Source organism: Hemicordylus capensis, chromosome 2 (genome assembly GCF_027244095.1).
Source record: "Hemicordylus capensis ecotype Gifberg chromosome 2, rHemCap1.1.pri, whole genome shotgun sequence".
Lineage (NCBI taxonomy): Eukaryota > Metazoa > Chordata > Lepidosauria > Squamata > Cordylidae > Hemicordylus > Hemicordylus capensis.
The window spans coordinates 335,612,229-335,631,322 of record NC_069658.1 but is presented as its reverse complement, the minus strand read 5'-3'; the positions used below and the strand labels follow the sequence as shown (position 1 = coordinate 335,631,322).

At 42.3% G+C, this 19,094-nt stretch overlaps 1 long non-coding RNA gene across 1 annotated transcript in view; it reads right to left on the bottom strand.

Moving 5' to 3' along the window:
• Positions 1-1,573: 1,573 nt before the first annotated feature.
• LOC128347314 (uncharacterized) overlaps positions 1,574-19,094 on the bottom strand; it is a 34,412-nt gene continuing 16,891 nt past the window's right edge. The window contains exons 2-4 of the long non-coding RNA XR_008317499.1: positions 3,983-4,098; positions 2,616-2,683; positions 1,574-2,078 (exon numbers count right to left, since the gene is read on the bottom strand). This is a non-coding gene — a long non-coding RNA (uncharacterized LOC128347314). The remainder of the gene's footprint in view (positions 2,079-2,615; positions 2,684-3,982; positions 4,099-19,094) is intronic.

The window sequence follows — 19,094 nt, the reverse complement described above, 5'->3', positions numbered from 1 at the left end:
CACAACATGAGAAGCGTTGCTGCTGATTTCCCGGTTAAAGCAGCTCAGGCAGTCGCACAGGAAGAGGCAGATTATGATTACCTCTCCTGATCCCAAAAGCTCTCTGTGCCCTCTGGAAATATGTGCCTGAGGGCTGCACAACCCTTAGGAACATTTTGTGTGTGTGTCGCACAGAGCACTTCCAGAGGAAGGAGACGTAGTTTGTTTGCACACACACCCTGCATGATTACCAGTTCTGTGTTAGTCATAGGAACATAAGCACAGCCCTGCTCAATCAGGCCCAAGGCCTATCTAGTTCAACATCCTGTTTCACACAGTGGACCATCAGATACATCTGGGGAGCCCACAGGCAAGGAGGGTATATGCATGCCCTCTCTCCTGCTTTTGCTCCCCTGCAACTGCTATTGAGAGGCACCGTGCCGCTGAGGCTGGAGATGGCCCGCAGCCACCAGACTAGTAGCCATTGATAGATCTGTCCTCCATGAATCTGTCTAAGCCATTTTAAAGACATCCAAGCTGGTGGCCATCACCACATCCCATGGAAAAGAATTCCATAGATTAATTATGTGCTGTGTGAAAAAGTACTTCCTCTTGTTGGTCCTAAATTTCCCAACCTTCAGTTTCATGGGATGACCCCTGGTTCTAGTGTTGTGTATAAGAGAGAGAAATTTCTCTCTGTCCACCCTCTCCACTCCATGCATAATTGTATACACTTTGATCATGTCTCCCCTTAGCCGCCTCTTTTCCAAGGTAAAGAGCCCCAGATGCTGTAGCCTGTCCTCATAAAGAAGGTGCTCCTGGCCCCTGATCATCTTGATTGCCCTCTTCTGCTCCTTTTCTAGTTCTACAATATCCTTCTTAAGATACAGTGATCAAAGCTATACACAGTATTCCAGATGTGGCTGCACCATAGATTTGTATAAGGGCATTATAATATTTGCAGTTTTATTTTCAGTCCCCCTTCTAATGACTCCTAGCATGGAATTCGTATTTTTGTCACCCACTCCCCCAGTTTGAAGAGATCTTTTTGCAGCTCCTCACAATCTGTTTTAGATTTCACTACCCTAAATCGTTTAGTGTCATCTGAAAATTTGGCCACTTTGTTGCTTACCCCAACTTTTAGATCATTTATGAAGAAGTTAGAGAGCACTGGTCCCAAGGTGAAACCAGCAGCAAAACAGGTGCTTCTCATGTAGCAATGACACTTTGTTAGTTTGGATATCAGTCAATGGGTGGGTTCACACAATTGATCATAGATTAGTTTGATGCTGAACTGAAATTCCCAAGGCATTTGCGCTCTAATGGAGCATCTTGTGTGAACCCAGTCATTACCAGAAATCTCAGATTGGCACCACACCAAAGCAAAATGAAGCCAAGATAATCAAGCTAACTTCAGTTCTAAGATTACTTATCTCAGCTTCATGTTGATTTCACGTGGTGCCAATCTGAGATTCCCGGTATTGGATGGGTTCACACAATGCGCTCCATGGTAGCATGCACATCTTGATAAATCTCAGATTCCCATCATACTAATATGAGATCAATTGTGTGAACCCGCCCACAGTCATTGGCTTCAAGCAGCTGCAATATTGCTCTTCCTGCATCATAACTCTGTCCTTCTGATATACTTCTCAGTCCTGTGCTAATTTCAGCACGCCTTAAGCCACCATAAATGCTATGAATAAAGATACATGCTTTAATTACTGTGCCAATTGACTTGTTGTGCTTTCAGAGCACACTATTATTGTTTTACACCGAGAAAGTATTAGAGGAAGTTAACTATTATCAGTTGCCTTTACACCAGTAACCTATCTAAATGTATTGATAATAGATTGCATCACTTTCTGAATTGCTTTGATTCAGCAGTCAGTGTATCTACTAGGTCAGCAGTTCAAATGCAAAGTTGTCACAGAGGAAGTTGTCATTTAGAGGCAAAATCAATAGCTACTGGAAAAGGTATTAGCATACTGCATAGATGTGGTTGCATGAGGTTAAACTTGCTTAAGTGTGAAGTTTCATTTGTTGCCTTTCATCGCACATTTCTCGATCATTTGTCATCGATTGCTATCGCCATGGACCTTGAAAATAAGAAAGACACAAGGTGCAATTTAAAGACAGCTGGGTGTAGCTAAGGCTGTGAGGAGATTCTCATGATCCACCAAAAGCGGGCTAAGGGAGCCCAGCCCGCTTTTGGAGGATTGTGTGCTGCCACGGGAGCCGTGCAGCTCCCGACAGCAAACTCTCTTAATTCCCCCTCCCCTTAGACAAAGTTAGTGGAACAAGCACTCTGCTATACTGCTAACCCCATCTATTTGATCATGTGTTGCTGTGGCACAGCACGGCTCTATGCCATTGCAACACATAAGGATACCCCTGCAGGGAGGCTGAAACAAGCCTCCCGGCCCTGGGGGTCTCTCCAGGATACCACATGCACTCACGCAGGGCATCCTGGAACTTCTGGGGGCCATGCGGCCCCCAATCCCCGCAGCCCCCACCGGCTCCGTGACAGAGCTGGCAGCCAATCCGCCCGCCCAGGGCTGTATGGGGATAGTCTGCGGGGAGGATGGACTAAGCCCGCTCTCCCCGCAAACCCTCTTAAGGGTCATGAGACTCACCTCTGTGATTCTTTAGACTTGAGTGAAAGTACTTCTAAGAAAACATGCATAGGATCAAGCTGGATGTCCTGTTGAAATAGTAGGATTTAAACACTAGCATAACTGCTTAAATTCCATTGATTTCAAAGGGGTACACCTACTTTCCCCCCCTGAAATATGCCCAAAGTAAATTTGATAGCAGTTTTTAGTTGACCAGGTTCAGTTTATGAGAATGTGCAGGCCTTTGAGCTTTGCAGAGAAGTTCTTTAGACAGAATCAGAGTTGGTTTATACAACTACATTTCTCAAGTGACAATTCAGTTGTGTGAAATAGTTATACAAAACAAATCCTTTGTGCACAGTTTTGATGCAGTGCCATCCTTGGAAGCTCACTTATCATTTAATGAGGGCATTCACACAATGATAAACTGCATTCATCCCAGGTTTGGGAGCTGTGTGGGCTCTCAATTTTTGGTTGTGTGGAAGCAAAGTAAGAGGAAAACCTGAATAGAAGTGATTGTGTGGAAGCAAGGTAGGAGGAAAACCTGGGTAGCTTTTCCTCCTACCTTGCTTCTACACAATCACTTCTACCCAGGTTTTCCTCCTACTTTGCTCTCACACAACCAAAAATTGGGAGCACACACAGCTCCCAAACCCGGGCTGAACACAGTCCTTTATTTGATCAATAAGTATCACCTCCGTTGATTATATGAATCAGCATTTGTTTCAGCATAGGTTCCCCCCACCCCAAAGAAAGTTTTCCTTTCCCTTTTTGGGAAAGGAAAGTTTGAATAAACACTAACTTTAGTAATGAGATGTATATTATTATGGGAGGTAGGCCCTATAAGAATGTGTCTGCTTAGCACAAATCTATGGTTCAGTTCTAGCTTAAACACCAACCAGCACACACATTCTGCACTGCATAGAAATGCTGTTACAGTGCTGATCTCTGCATTTTATCAGGCAACCTGTCAGTCCTGAATTATATCATTCCATATTATTCAATAGATATAATCTATCACAGGACATTCTACAACAGTCCATCTTTGAAGCGATCCTCATGATCATGTGAGGAGGCTACTCCCTTCTGCGGGGAGGAAGCCCAAAAGCACTTATCTCCCTGCAGATGATTGCAGCCAGGGCTCTGGGTGGGCAGATTGGCAGCACAGATGAGCGGTGGCTCTCCTGCCATCCACCCAGTTCCAGGGTTCGGGTGAAGGGAAGCACCATTGCACGGCACACCACCCCCGGAGCCCCAGTAATACACTGCACTTGGCTCAGCTCCCTTAGCCCGTTTCTCGCTGGTCTGCAATCATCTTGCTGGTCTGCAATCATCAGTTTCTTGCTGGTCACAAGAATAGCTTCTACATCTACCAAAGTAGACATTACCTGATGCTTAGAAGCTCACCCATCTTCATGAATAGAACTTGATCCTGTGTAAGTTATTCTTTGTTCTCAACTGAATACTTCAAGCCTCCATTCACTCTTAAGAGACTGCGCTGGCACTGAGATAAAGATGAAGATGACAGGATGAAACATTGTCTTGAGCATCACAGTGCAGAGCCCAGAACTGAAATGGTGTGAGTGTGCATGCATGTGCATGCGTTTTGTTAACAATTTCCTCTTGTGGAGTTAGGTTTCCTGTCAAGAATAGTAGTGGTGAGAAGAGAGATACTATTTTCATTTAACTTTTATTTTTGCTTCAGAAAGAGCTGGAATTTCAGTCACAGAGTTCATAGTGAAGGAACAAATGGAAAAACCTGTAATACATCTGAATGAAGAAAATAATAGTGGCTGACATTCAGACTAACAAAGCATGGGTGCTACGTGATAAGTGCCTGTTCTGCGGCCAAGCAACTAACACAGCACCCACACTCTCAGAGGACATGAATTTTGATGACCTCCCCTTTTCCTGAAAATGCTCTAGGTCACCTGAAAATATGTCCTGGAGAGCTGTGCAACCCTTAGGGAAATAATTTTGGGTTGAATTCCACTCCTTGTGCATTTGCCAGTACTACGCTGGCCCAAACCATCAGCAGCACTGCTTTGTTAGCCTGGATGCTGGCCAGTTTCATATATTTTGAGATGTATAAAAGGAAAGAGGGAAAACCACACACACACACACGACTTGAATTTTTTTAAAAAAGAAATGTAGACCTAAGAGCACTTGTTTAACATCTCTGAGACAGAAGATATCCGCCGTTGCCAGCAATTTCAGCTTTTTCCTTTGCTGTGTGTGGGACTCTTGTGACTCTGCCACTCAGAGGAAAAGCTACCAAAGCCATTTGTAACTTCTGTCTACAGCAGATACTTAAGTTCTTGCATTAAATTAGAAGATCTATTTAAATCCCAGTGTGACTTTCTATCGTATAGTGTGCTATGTCTTTTAAGCATGAAGTAAGACGCAGATAGATAAATGTAACCCTAACTCTGCCAACCATAAGAGTATTCTTAGCTTACAGATCAAGTAAGTACTGTAGTTCCAAGGAAGCACCTTCCCTATTGCACATGCTCAGATACTTGGGAAAGGCTAGAGTGCACCAGTGGACATCACAGCTTCTGAAAACAGAGAGAGTAGAGGAACAATTTAGCACTGTAAATATTGAAGAGGCCAAAGGTGCTACCAAATAACCTTTTCTTTTGCATTTGATTGATGAAAAGTGACCTTGGTAACAGTCTCTGTTTTTGCAATAGACCTCACAAAGATTATGTTCAATTATATTAATTCTCATTCTGCAGAATGACTGATCAAGGCTCATGGAATATAAAATATATCTTCTAGGGGGAAATACACAAAACACACACACACACACACACACACACACACACACACGTCCATTAACATTACTATGTATTATTCAGCTTGATCCACATCCCAGTTATGCAGAAGTACTTAGATATTAGCCTACACAATCCAGTCTAGTTTCATGGAACTTGTGGGCTTACATCGAAGACCTAACTGAATATGCTGTGGAATGGGCAGTTTTTATCTTAAAAGTATAATCAAATGTGTGGGTATGTGCCCCCATAGTTGTATTTTATCTGTATTTGGAGACTCAAGATGGGGGAAATGGCAATAATTCACCTCGAAGAAGGTTCCTTGTATCATTGTTGTAAGAACAGGAAAGAAACCTCTAAAAGTTATTCAAGTTTTATGGAACTTTCATATCAAGTTTTATGGCAGTTTTATTGAAGCAAACTCAGTCTTTACTTCAGATTATCTCTACCAGGGGCTTTTACGCACAGCAGGTTTTACCATGAGTTTACAGGGAGGCTTTACTGCAAACTCAAAGTTGTCCAAAAAAACCCCCAGATTTTTTCTTTACACCAGAAATAAATTGGGTTACACCCTAATGCACAGTGAAAAACCCTAATTTTGTGCTCCCCGATAACCCACAGGGACTTGGGGGTAAATCTGGCCAATATGTGAACATACCCCCATCCATTCCAGAGGAGATGCAAGGGCTTCAAAAGCCCCGTGTGAAAAGCTTCCAGGAATTTCTTACTGTTAACAGGTGTTTTTTTCCAATCCCAGGAGAAGCTAGTTTGCACAAAATCTCTTTTTGTTTTGGTGAAAGCGGTGGCTATGCAAAGCAGCAGGCCTGTATATCTAAAGTAAAAGCAGTGAGATTCAAGCCCTGATACAGTGGCATTCATCATGCAAATCTGTCAAAACCACAGGGATGTAAACTTCCTCAGAAATTAATTTGACTAGTACAGATGGTATTCTGCTAGGAAGGCCCAGCAGCGCTGCCATTTGCTGGAAATGTTTTATCTTCTTGTAGCATCGCACCTTGTCATCCTGTGCCACAAATGTTCCTTGCTAGTACTATTGTCTTAGCAGCAGTATGCCGCCAATTCAAAGGAGAGATGAGCCATCTCGTAATCTCTCTTTGAGAGGGGTAGGCTGTTGATCATTTTGTGATCAATTTTCATTTTGAAAGAAAAGGTCCACTAGAGAGCAATTTAAAGTAGTTTATTTGTCTCGCTGTTTGTTCGACGCTGTCTTTCTGCCAGTGTGTGTGGGCGACCATAGGAAAGATTTGTGCAAAAATGTTACATTTGCATAGTGCCCTGCTACCAAATATTCAAGATAAAGATGTGCCACCTTAGAAAATCACTTATTTTTCAACAGGATGGTGTGGTGTGTGTTTTTAAGGTTGTTTAGAGCCTTTCACGAATTCCTTTAGGATCAACTGTTTCTACATCTTTATAATGATAAGCTTTCTTCATAGCATGACAGGTGCATCTCTTTTTGTTGCTGTTGTTACAGAAATTTATTATGTATTCATGTGTGGTGTTCTCCCCGCGCCTGCCCCCTTCCCATTCTTAAAACTTAATCACTGGGTAAGAGATAAAATAGTCTGAAACCTGTTGCTGCGTACTAAATGCATTACCACTTTCTAAAGCAATGCCATTTCTAAGGGTGTTTACAAGATTTCTTCATAGCAAAACAGTTTCTGTCACACCTTCAAGCAGCTTTGAGTTTACAAGAAAACAATGCATCACACAAACAAGTGACTGGAATTCTGTGTTGCTCACAAGATTGGATTATAAGTGTCTATAGAAACATTGCTGAACTTCCTCCTTCTACAGTTTAGCTATTGCTACATACAATTTGGGGTTGTTGTTTTTCTTGGCTGGGCTCTTAAATGAGCTTTCTTGTATGCTATAAATGAAATTAGCATTTTTGTTTGAGCGAGCACTTTTATTTGAGTCCTCCTTTGAATTTGCAATCACCACCTCTAGCTCATTATAGATGATCTTATTGATGTGATGATAATTTGATGCTTTGGTGGTATATTAATTATGTCCCAAATTATATGCATAAGCATCTAAATAGTATAGCCAAGGCAATTGCTGTTCAGTGTTCTCCACAGCCATCTTACACCCCTCAAGCAAGCATCAGTATCAATACAAGGGCAAGTTATTAAGGACACCAATTTGTGTTAATGATCTGGGCTTCTGATGAAAGAAACAACTTGGTAGTTATGGGATATTTAGTACATTTTCCCCATAGGCCTTATGCTTTCCCTCTTCTACTGCATCAAAACCATGGCTATGCAATAAATAGCTGCAAAGGTGAAGAGCAGCAGTTTTAGAAAAGGGAGAGTATGGTGCTACAGCCATACTAAATCTTAGAATGCCATTTGGTGTGTGTGTGTGTGTGTGTGTGTGTGTGTGTGTGTGTGTGTGTGTGTGTGTGTTCCATTCTAGCTTTGTACTGGTCAAAGCAGGGGCGTAGCTATAATTGAGCGACAGCGTTCAAAGAACACGGGCCCCCTGCTCCTGAGGGCCCTCCAGCTCCACCCCTCCCTATTTTCTTCATTATCCCCCTCACTCTGGGGGGCCGCCAGAGAGAGGGATGAACACAGGCCCCCTCTCCCTTAGCTACGCCCCTGGGTCAAAGGCCAGATACTAAATATATTTTACACTAAGACCAGAAACGGCAATTGCCTCCCCCCGCCACTTTTTATGTTAAAGCAGCTGCCAATGGTGAGTGGAAGGCTTTGATTTCGGTCAGAGCAGCAGTGCTGGAGGAGAAAATTCGGCTTCCCACCCCCCATGCACCATTGCCCCAGTCTAACCCTCCTCTCTCAAACCTCTATTGGCCTTTCAGGGAGGGGAAATACAGACACTACGCAAATACCTATATTTTTCCTACAGTGTTACTACTAGCAGTTTAGAATGACAATTATATTAGGCAAAGGTTACGTGGGGGGAGTGAAAGCCCCCACCACCAGTGCTGTTGTTTGAGCTCCAAACCAGAACCTCAGGGGTATACTCGTGAGTCAAATGGGCCGTAACCCAAAATTTGGCTTAAAAAGAGCCAAATCTGGCAACAGAGCTTTGAAGTCGCAAGATCAAATCACAGACTTCCAGTAGCATGTCTGTGTCAGCCCCCTAGATGTTTGAAAAAGCACATGGCTATAGCAAGATTTGTACCATATCTCCCAATATTGTTAACCGCCCAGAGACAAAAGTTTGGAGTGGTATACAAATATGATTAAATACATACATACATACATACATGCATACATACATATGAACCAAGGTAACATTCTTGACAAGGAGCCTTAAGAGCTATTTACACATTACATTGTACACACAAGCATTGACTATACATGCATTTTTAAAAAGTCAACGTGAGAGGATGCTTTGGACATTATGTCCTTCAGCCCCCTCCACATCTTCCTCCCAACTGGCATGCTGCCTTACCATTGCATAATAAATAATGATAAGCTTTGTTATCCACCCCATAACAAATTGTTATCTTGGCAGCTCACAGCACAGCATTAAAACATCAAGTAAAAACACATAAAGCATATGAAATAACAAAGCATCCAAACAAATCCATGTATTTAATTTGCACATGGGGGTGGTCAGACGAAATCCTGCCCCATATAGTTATGCAGCAGGATAGCACACTAGATAGGCAAACTGGCCCCTTGACTGGATCCCTGAAACATGTAGAGTGCAGATTATATATATATATATATATATATACACACATACACACACACACACACACATACACACACACACACACTGTACATGCATACAGATTAATAAACCTGCATACAATATCCATCGATTGTATATGTGAATAGGGCTACTGTATATTCCTTAGGATGGTCATAATTATTATATTGGTACAAAGGAAGACAAATGCATTCAAAATCTGGTCAAGTTTGCTTTGCCTCTCATATTGCCACTCACAAGAAAGCTTTAAACAGGAATTGGTAGGTAATTAACCCATGAAAACGAGCTTGATCCATTCTCTCCCATGAATGCAGAGGTGTAGGGGACTCCCCCCAGAGCTCAATAGAAGCCTTTAGCTCCCTCACCCATGCCCTACTGACTGTTTGCCATGAGTGCACATTGACATGCACCTAGCCATTACTAGCAGGAAGAGACCCATTGATTTGGCAGATCCAGTGGCAGGGCCCCTTGTTATGGAGCTACTGGATCTCACTATGGGAATCATGATGAACCTCCCCACTGTAAGTAACAGTTGAGTGTGTTGCATTGCAACCAGAATTACACTTGCACCTGGCTAAAGGTGGGAGAAGAGAAGTTCAAGGGCTTCATTGAACCCCATGAAGAATCCTTCCTATGTACTCATCTCTGCATTTCTAGGAGTGGATTAATGATGACAGTCATTCTATACAACTGTTTTGCCAAGACAAAACAGCCCCCGCCAACCAGCTAGTACCATTTACTCCAACTAGCATATTCTCCCCATATTTTAAATCAAGAAGCCTACATTTTTCCTCTTCTTTCAGATTCATCTAAGAGACCTGTGCTCCTGTGACTTTATTGATTAGGTTCTGTATTTGCAAACTGTCTCCCACCTCATCCTATACAGAACCTAATCAAATTTCAGTATGCCTTCCCCATGGCTAAATGTGTTGATAGCCCAATTCATTTCTCAGTTGAACAGAAGTTTAACTGTAGGAAATAAAGTGGTCATCTTTTAAAGTAGTTTAATTTAGCTGGGTTACAAGAATAGGCATTTTCATACTGGACACTAACAATGCTTTTTAAACTTTCCCTTAGCTGCAATGGGATTGTAAAATACTATATTGTCCAGAATGTACACTTAATTACAAAATGGCCCTCCTTTGCTCTCTGTTCTGTATTAACAATATTCATAATGCACACCAAGTCCTGACATAAATTTTGCTCCTGCATTAGAGAGACCCCTGAGGCATCAAACCAAAGGCCTATCTAGTCCAGTCAGGTGTTTCTGGGATGACAACAAGCAGGAGAAAAGGGCAGCCACCCTCTCAAGGTTGACGTCCCAGCAGCTGGTACATGGGTGGGTGGGGGGTTACTGCCTCTAGATATATGAGCGCAGAGTTGAGGTTTGGGAAGCTGAGATCAAAAGTATTCCTAGCTCAAATTGATTTCTATGGCACTCAATCCTAGGCATGTTCCTTCAGAAGTAAGCCCCCTGTGTTCCATGCACCTTCCTTCCAGGCAAATTTGTTTAGAATTGCAGTCACTTTCCTGGCCATAGTATAGCTTCTTTTAATAGCTTGCCTTGTCTGGATGCTGGTACTTGACACATCAGATAATTGCTTGTGTTGATCCACTAAAATGCTGTGCATACAGAGCACTGACAGCAGAATACATTCTCTGCTGGTATAAGCAATGACACTTAAACTGTCAGAATCCTATCTGTCATACAACCGTAGCATCAAAACACAGCCCATATGCCATAACAATTTTCCATCTGTGATAGTAAAACATGTTGTCTGGCCTATGGTAACCACCAAGGCCTTCATAATGGAAACAGGACAAAATGAAGTTCATGTTTTAAAATCACATTTTTTTCCCCTCATGAAAATGTTCACATCTTGTTTGGCTTTTTATTTTTTTAAATTGATGTATGTGTGTGACTGTGAGAAAACAATTAAAGCTTTTTTTTAATCAAGTAACATCAATCCTTGCACACTCTATGCAAAATTTTGTAAGCATTGCAATAATGCTATGAATTACACAAGGAACTATTTTAACTTTATTATACTTTCTGTATAAAAAGATTTGTATTTAAAATTATTTCAACTGCAATCTTGTAAAATATATTAATAAAACAACGATTGTTAAGAAGGGAAGTGTGGTTCTGTTTTTCCCCATTTTAAAAAGCAAACCATGAAACCAAGTGAGCATTAAATATTTAAAGATGTATAGTAATTGCTATAAGTCATTGCATCTTTTCAATCTAATCACCCTGATCCAAAGATTTTCCGTGTCCACACATGTATCTTGCATGTTGCGATGTGGGGGGTGGGGGCGGGATTTCATTTCAATGGAGGCAGTCAATCCACATATGCAAAAAGATATCTGTGTGGATTGGCTCTCTCCATTGCACTGAATGGAGAATGAGAAGCCAATCCGGCAGGAACACACTATCAGAGTTTAGGCACACGGGACAAATTGCTAGAAGGAAACTGATGTTAGAGAATCAGGTGCTTCTGAAGTACACACAACCACTCCTAAGAATTGTTGCTCCTACTTCTGATTGCTATAGAATCTTGCATGTATTCTATCCAGTGCTTATATATGAGGGTTGGCAGAACTAAGCAGATGCTAAAGGCCCAGGGCTCCCAGAAGGGCCCACTGCTGGTTTGTGAGACCACCATTGTGCCCACACACTTTGTGTGGCAGGGGGCATTGCCAGCATTGAGGCCCGCACATGCCACATGTTGCCACTGCTCTCCCGGCTGGCGAGTGCTTTATTCACAGGTTGGGTGCTTTCTTCCTCTTTCTTGCTCTGAATGAGGGAGAGAAAAAAAGCACCCAGAAAGTGAAGGAACCACTCACTGATTGGGCGAGGGCTACAAGCAGCCTGGCTGTGCTCCAATGCCAGCCGCATCCCCTGTGTTGATGTGCTTCTGATACCGACTCAAGGATCATGGAATCAAAATATGGAAGCACTGCCAGTCACCATCTCCCAGAGATGCAGAGGCAGAGATGGCAGGGGGTCATGAGGCTGAGGAGGGGGGGGCACCACCAACCTTCCTCTATCCCTGAGTTAAAATAATAATAGCAGTGATAAGAGTTGTTTTGTTATTAAAAATGACCACCATTGTTCATTCTATACCACCAATGTGTATACAGGATAGTCAATTAATAGTCTGAAAAGAGCTCCTTTGTTTTCTGTAAATGTATGTCAGAGCTGTTTAGATGGTGTGGCCCCTCCAGGCCCTGCAGCACTGTGACTCCTGTTGTGCTTATTTTCTCATGGAGCTATCAAAGATACAGGAAAACCTTTTGGGTCAAGAGCTGGGGATCAAAAGAGTATGCAAGCCTCTTTGGGCATGGAGAGGCAGCCAATAACCCAATGCTGACAACTAGGTGTGTGGCTTGGCTGTATCACCACTCCTGATAAGACTTTTGTTATGTCAACCATATTATAACTACAATTTTAAAATAGTCTTGTATGCAGAGTATAAATAAAAAGAGTTTGCCACATCTTAGTGCTCCAGTTCTCACAGTGACAGCCTGAGTTCAAAAATGATCTTACTATAATTATTTTGTTTACAAGCCAGAAAGCAAACATCAGACTTTAAAAGAAACACATTTTGAGGAACATAGAATAATAAAGTTTGAACTCTGGGGGCTCTAGGTACTTCCTTGAACAATACACAAGTAAGACATTTTCTGACCACCTGAGTTAATTATCAGGGCTGCTTCACTGTAGGGGAAGAGTGGCAGTTCTGTCCCCAAATAGCAAAGCAAAACCAGTTTGTTGAGAAAGCAGCAAAGCAAGAGGTCTTAAGACAGTTCCTTAGTATTGGAGAACTACAAGGATTTATTTAAATAAAAGGTTACAAACAAATGGGGGAAAGCCTGTAGCTTAATTTCAGCTGTAGCTCATGGCTGAAAAGAGAGAGCAAAACAAACAGCCATCTCTGGAGAAACAAAAAGGAGACTAACACTGGAAGAACAAAGAGGGGAGGAGTCCAGCACTTTTACCCATGACCATAACCTCCCCCCGCCAGTGGTCTCTATGAGACATTGCAGCTGAGAACTGATACTGCCAGGGTCCTAGCTCCAACACTCACATATTTAGTTTTAATGGACACACCCATTAAAACTACAGTAGTAAATGTACATTCAGCTTCAGATTTGACCATTTTGACAAATATATACTGACTAATAATAATATTCACTTGTTGAGCAACAAAAAAACAAGACACTGTACAGTATATAAGATAAAATTAACCCTGACAAAACCCTGACTGAAAGCTTACAATTTAAATAACCAGACACAAATAAAAGAAAGGAAGGAAGAAGGTATAAAGACAGAGAATGGGGGGGGGGGGGGATAGAGAAGTTAAAATCTCAGCAAATTTGAGGAAGCTTGGAAAAACAGATACATCATCTTGAAAAGTGGGAAACAATGAATCATATAAAGATCTACTTATTGCAAAACATGGCTATCAGCTGTGCGTTTGTACAATTCTTGTGTTTAGTGCAAGTTTGCAAACGTTACTTTGCAACAGGCATGCTGTAACAAAAATTAGAGTTTGCAAGGTATGAGTTGGAATATGTCTAACTACATTAAAGTGTGTACTGTTATTTGTTCCTTTTTTTAAAAAAAAGGAAGTTAATTGCACTATAATACTAGAAATGTATGATGTCAGTTTTCAAAAGCATCAACATACTTTCTTCAAAAACTACAGGCTGTTGATTAATATTTTGTTAGCAGTTGCATGTTTCTCCACACCTACAGAAACTGATTCCTCCCCGCCCAGCAAGTCCTTTGTTTTCTGTCTTACAAGAAAACATGCCAACGTAGTCAGAAAACACCAACTGCCTTGCTAGGCTGGAATGTGTTGGCACCATCTGCTCTTCTTCATTAGGCATGGATTATGGGAGTGGAAATCACAAAATGCCTCAAATATTTAATTTAGAAAACATATCATTTGAAGCTCTGACTTGTGGCAAAAGCAGAAGCTCACTAAAGTTAGACAGTACCAAGCAGTAACCTACACAAATTAGATGCTTCATCCAGACATCCCCCACCACGAGTGTCCACACACTCTGGGTATGTGACAAAGGCACTAATTAAGAGCAACAATTGCTTGCAAGTCACATGGATCACTAGGACTGACATGATGGGGAGGGGGCTACCCTATCAACTTGCGTAAATATCAACAGTAGCTGAAAGCCTTCACAACAGGCAACATCTCTTTAATAAGACACTTCCTGCTTCAGAGGCCATCTCCATTGTCTCCAGCAGCAATGCTGAGAAGCAGTCTGCATTTCAAATCAACTTTGGTGCATTCCAAACGAGGGATGCTCCAGCCTTATTTGGTTCCTCCAAGACCTCTGAAGGACATACCTATTTGCAAATGGTGGGAGGAGAAGGCAGCAGCAGTGCAAACACCCTTCAACCAATGGGCTTCCTTCCAGAAGTCCCCTATGTCACCATGGGGGAGTCACTCAGTGCTGAGTCTCTCAGCAGCGGTGGTGGTGCCTCTCCTCCACTGGCAAATAAAAGGGAAGCAGTGACAACAGTGGTGCCAGCAACAGCTCCTTGTCTGCTGCCAGTGGAAGGAGGAGAAACTGCCATTTATCAAGGCAGAAGATGTCATTGCATCTTCCTCCCATTCACTAGGGGGAGTAGGAGCTGTTGCTGTGTCCCTATCCTATTTGGTTGGGAGGAACCCCTCCATGACTGCCAAGATAAACACACTGGTTTATGATTAAAATATATATCTCATCATTCCCCCCCCCCCCCGGCTACGGAACAATTGTTCTCCCCATCCCCCACTCCCATTATTTGTAACATTGCAGATCCCATACATACAAGAACAGTCTCCACAGATGTCAGTGGGACACAGAGTTAAGTACATAGGATTGTGGCTACTGGGTTGCTTCAGATTATGTGTCTGAACCAGCCCCTCCTATGTGTGGTAGGGGACATGAATGCATCCTGCTCCCCACCTGGCATATCATCCTGGAGACTCATAATGGTGTGGGGAAGGTGCCGGATGCCATTAAATAATGAGAGTGTTGCTTTGGATGAACACTTCTCTATGAGATTGTGCCCCATCCACATGGGATGGTGCATAGGAAGCAGGGGTTAGAAAAAGGCAAGTGCAAGTCCCTTATCGTGTGGGAGGGGACAATGTGTTTAATGACTGGGGCATCAAAAGCATTTAAAGGCACTCATTCTTTGCCCCTCCTGCCTTCCCCACTCTCATAAATAGGAGGTTTCAATCCTGCACACAATGACAGACCAATGTCAAGAAGGCCTACTCAGAGGTTTGTCCCACCAACTTCAAATTTATTGGCAAGCAACTCTTGTGGGATTAACAACCACCCCCACTGGAGTTTATTTCCAGGTAAATGCACCTGGGATCTCTACTACAAGCAACTCTTCCATTGTTCCCTCCTTGACCTGCTTTGGAGAGATGTGTTTCATGGAGGAAGGGTACACAAACTACTCTTGTCCCAGACCCAACTAAAGCTAGATACAGTCCTGAAGACTTATTGTTGAGTTTATTTAATAGGTCTCTGCTAACAAGTTGCCACGGCTTTATTGGTTAGTTCCTGCTCTGCACTCAAGTTTCTAATATAGCAGAATACTGGTTGCTTCATTCATCCACACTTACAAGGTGGTAATGAAGGTGATAAAATTGCATATTTTATAACTGGCTGGTATAGGAGCCTCCTAGTTTCAAGTTTCAAACTGCTCTTCATTAGGCATAATGAAGAGCTATTTTAGTAACATTCTGGCTGACAGAGACTCAAAAACTAGCATAGCTGAATGTTACAGAAGCCTAGACTGTTTCAGAAGCCTAGACTGGGTGACCTGGATTGGTCACCCAGATACCCTGAAGAATCTCACAATTAGACCTTGATAAAGAGAAATGCATTTTTTGTTTTACCCCAACATCTGGATATATTTTGATATATATTTTATATTTTATATATTTTAATTGTGTCTTTTTTACAATCTTGTGTTTACATTTTTTTGCTGTAAACCGCCTTGGGATTGCTTTAATGAAAGGTGGTATATAAATTTAACGATAGATAGATAGATAGATAGATAGATAGATAGATAGATAGATAGATAGATAGATAGATAGATAGAATATGGAGAGATTAACTCTTTGCTCACATGACAGAGTCTCTAATAACTTGCTTAAAGAACGGCAAGGAGCTGCCAGAAGGCCTGTAGATCCTAAACAGATATTAAGATCATTCACACAACTTTTTGCTGGGCTGGGGAGGGTGTGCGAGAGGAAGGCCCTTCCTGCCAAACGATCCAGTTGCAATCATAGCCATGTGACTTGTGTGCCCACAGAACTGGTGCTGCGGTGAGCACCACCAGTGTTCTGGATGCCGGGAATATACCTCCTAGCCTCTAAATATCACACAATCAATTGTAGTTTATTCACTATGCCTGCCTGTGTCGAGAATGGCAGGTTACCAGGAAGCTTCCCAGTATTGGAATTCAGTTTTGACCCTGAGCAAGACTTTGCAAAGATAAGTGTTTAGTGCCCAGAGGGAAATCAAGCCAAAACTATCTGGGCCAAAACAGCCCAGTCACACAATTGGGCAGCCTGGAGGGGCAAAGCATCTCAGATCTTTTGAATTCATCATGAAGCTAAATATGGAATAAGCAGGGGTCTTAGACAGAAGACAAGCCCTGAGAAAATAAGGAACTGTAATCAAGGCAAGTTCTAAGACAGTTAATTAGATTGAGTGAACTGTTGAAATGCAGTATATAAATATTTGTATTTGTACAAGTGCCCTTTTGTCTTGGCAATTTTACATAGCAGTTCCCCCATCCATGCATTTCCTCTGCATTTCCCCCACAACACCCAACTCTCTCTTTGAAACATCCCACCTTCCCAACCCATGCTAGGAGCTCTCAGAAGGAAAACCCTGTAGTCCCTACCGTTAGACACATGTGTGCTCTTCAGATGCAGAATTATGGCACTCTGTCCCTTGAATTCCACCTGGTCAATGCATTGCTATTGTACTCTTCTACCCTACCTAAGATTCTCCTCAGGAGCAGTCGATTGCCACACTGAGTTCCCCTCCCCAGTCCCAAGCAGTCCCTGTTCCTCCTTGTACCTACATGTGAGTTCACATGGTTGAGTCTCTGCTGCCTACCCAACTCCGTTGAAAACTATTATGTTCATCAGTGCCTGTCTGGGCACCAGTCAGACTCAGACCCAAGATGCCTGCCTGGTGCCTCTTGATCCACAGTGAAGGACATACATGTGTACTCTTCCTTGCCTACCACTCTGATAGCACCTTTGCCGACAAGAACCTTGGATCTCCCAGTTGATATCCACTCACAAAAATGGCCATACCAAAAAAGGATGGTATGAAAGTGGCTGTTTATTTTCCTTTCTTTCCCCCTCTAGCTTCATCATCTGCCAACCACTAGGCTATCTGAGCTTCTCTCTCTCTCTTTGCTTTCCTCCCTTGGAGCTGCCTTGACTCCACATATTACCAAGGTTGGCAAATGCCAAATTTTCAGCTTGTGGCCTTGCTCTGTTAAAAGAAAATGCATTTCTTGTTTTTCAAAAGTCAAGTACAATCCTCAGGTACATATTTTCATAATGCACAGTGGGCTTCAGAGAGAAGAAGGGACAGTCTACATTATCCCTTCACCTGCTTGTGCAAAGATTAGTGCGGGGGGAGAAAGGGGACAGCTTATTATGTCCGTGGTCTGCCAGAGGATAATCATATCGGATGACAATGGCATGTTCAATAGGAAGGCCAAGGCATTAAAATTTTAGCTGAAGCAGAACTCATTGGTTTGCCAGGTCAAAGGATTTCCTCTCTCCTTTTAAGAGAGACTTGTGGTTTTGGGCAGTTTCATTAGTGCCAGACAAAGGATATCAGAGAGTTAGATTCATGTACATCCTGTATCTGGGGGGAAACGTAAAATATTTTTAAGACAGGAAGAGAACTTGTGAGGCACATTACTCTCAGCCGTGAGAGGGCATTTTCTTTTAATATGGAACCTGGCAACCTATTTTCAGCCATAATTAATGAGGGGCTGGCTATTCCCTCAGAAATTATGACTTTCGTGACATCTAACCAGTGTCTTAATTTGGTCTGTAGCCACCTCCTATTGCTGAAAGCTACAGGCAATTTCTGATGGCAGACACTGTCTCCATCCATAACCCTAAAAACAGCAAATGATTTTGCTACAAATACTTTTCTTATCAAGTCTACTTTCACTGGAGGAACTCAGTCCTTGGAGTCCAGGCCTAAGTACATGACGTTTTCTTGTCTTTCATATGATGATATGCACACCCTAAAGGACATCTACTGGATGGACATCTTGTGCCACTAACAAGAGAGCCAGCTTGGTGTAGTGGTTAGAGTGCTGGACTAGGACCGGGGAGACCCAAGTTCAAATCCCCATTCAGCCATGATACTAGCTGGGTGACTCTGGGCCAGTCACTGCTCTCTCAGCCCAACCTACTTCACAGGGTTGTTGTGAGGAGAAACTCAAGTATGTAGTACACCGCTCTGGGCTCCTTGGAGGAAGAGCGGGATATAAATGTAAATAATGTAAATAAATAAATAAATAAATAAGAACTCCAATGCATCTAAGAAATGGTCCTGTGATCTTGCACTCATACTTGCTGCATGCCACAGAAAAAGATGTGGAAGGCAGCCTTCAACCACATTATGGGGCATTCAGATAAAGTATATTAGACACACAAGGTCACCTTTGTATGAGAAGGCTTCAACTATAGCACCTTACTTAGCCGACTCCTTACCCCTATTTTAGCTATTCTTCCACCCATTTTACATTGCAGTCAATATCCCAGAATGTGGATTAATTGATCCATGACACATGTTAACCTTGCTTTTTTGTTCACTGTAATAAATCAGTGATGAGTGGTTAGATCTTTACAATTCTGTTAGTGCATGTTTATGAAGAGGATACCAATCTGTTAAGCAACATATACAAGTGGGGTTGATAATTCTTCTAGATTAATTTACC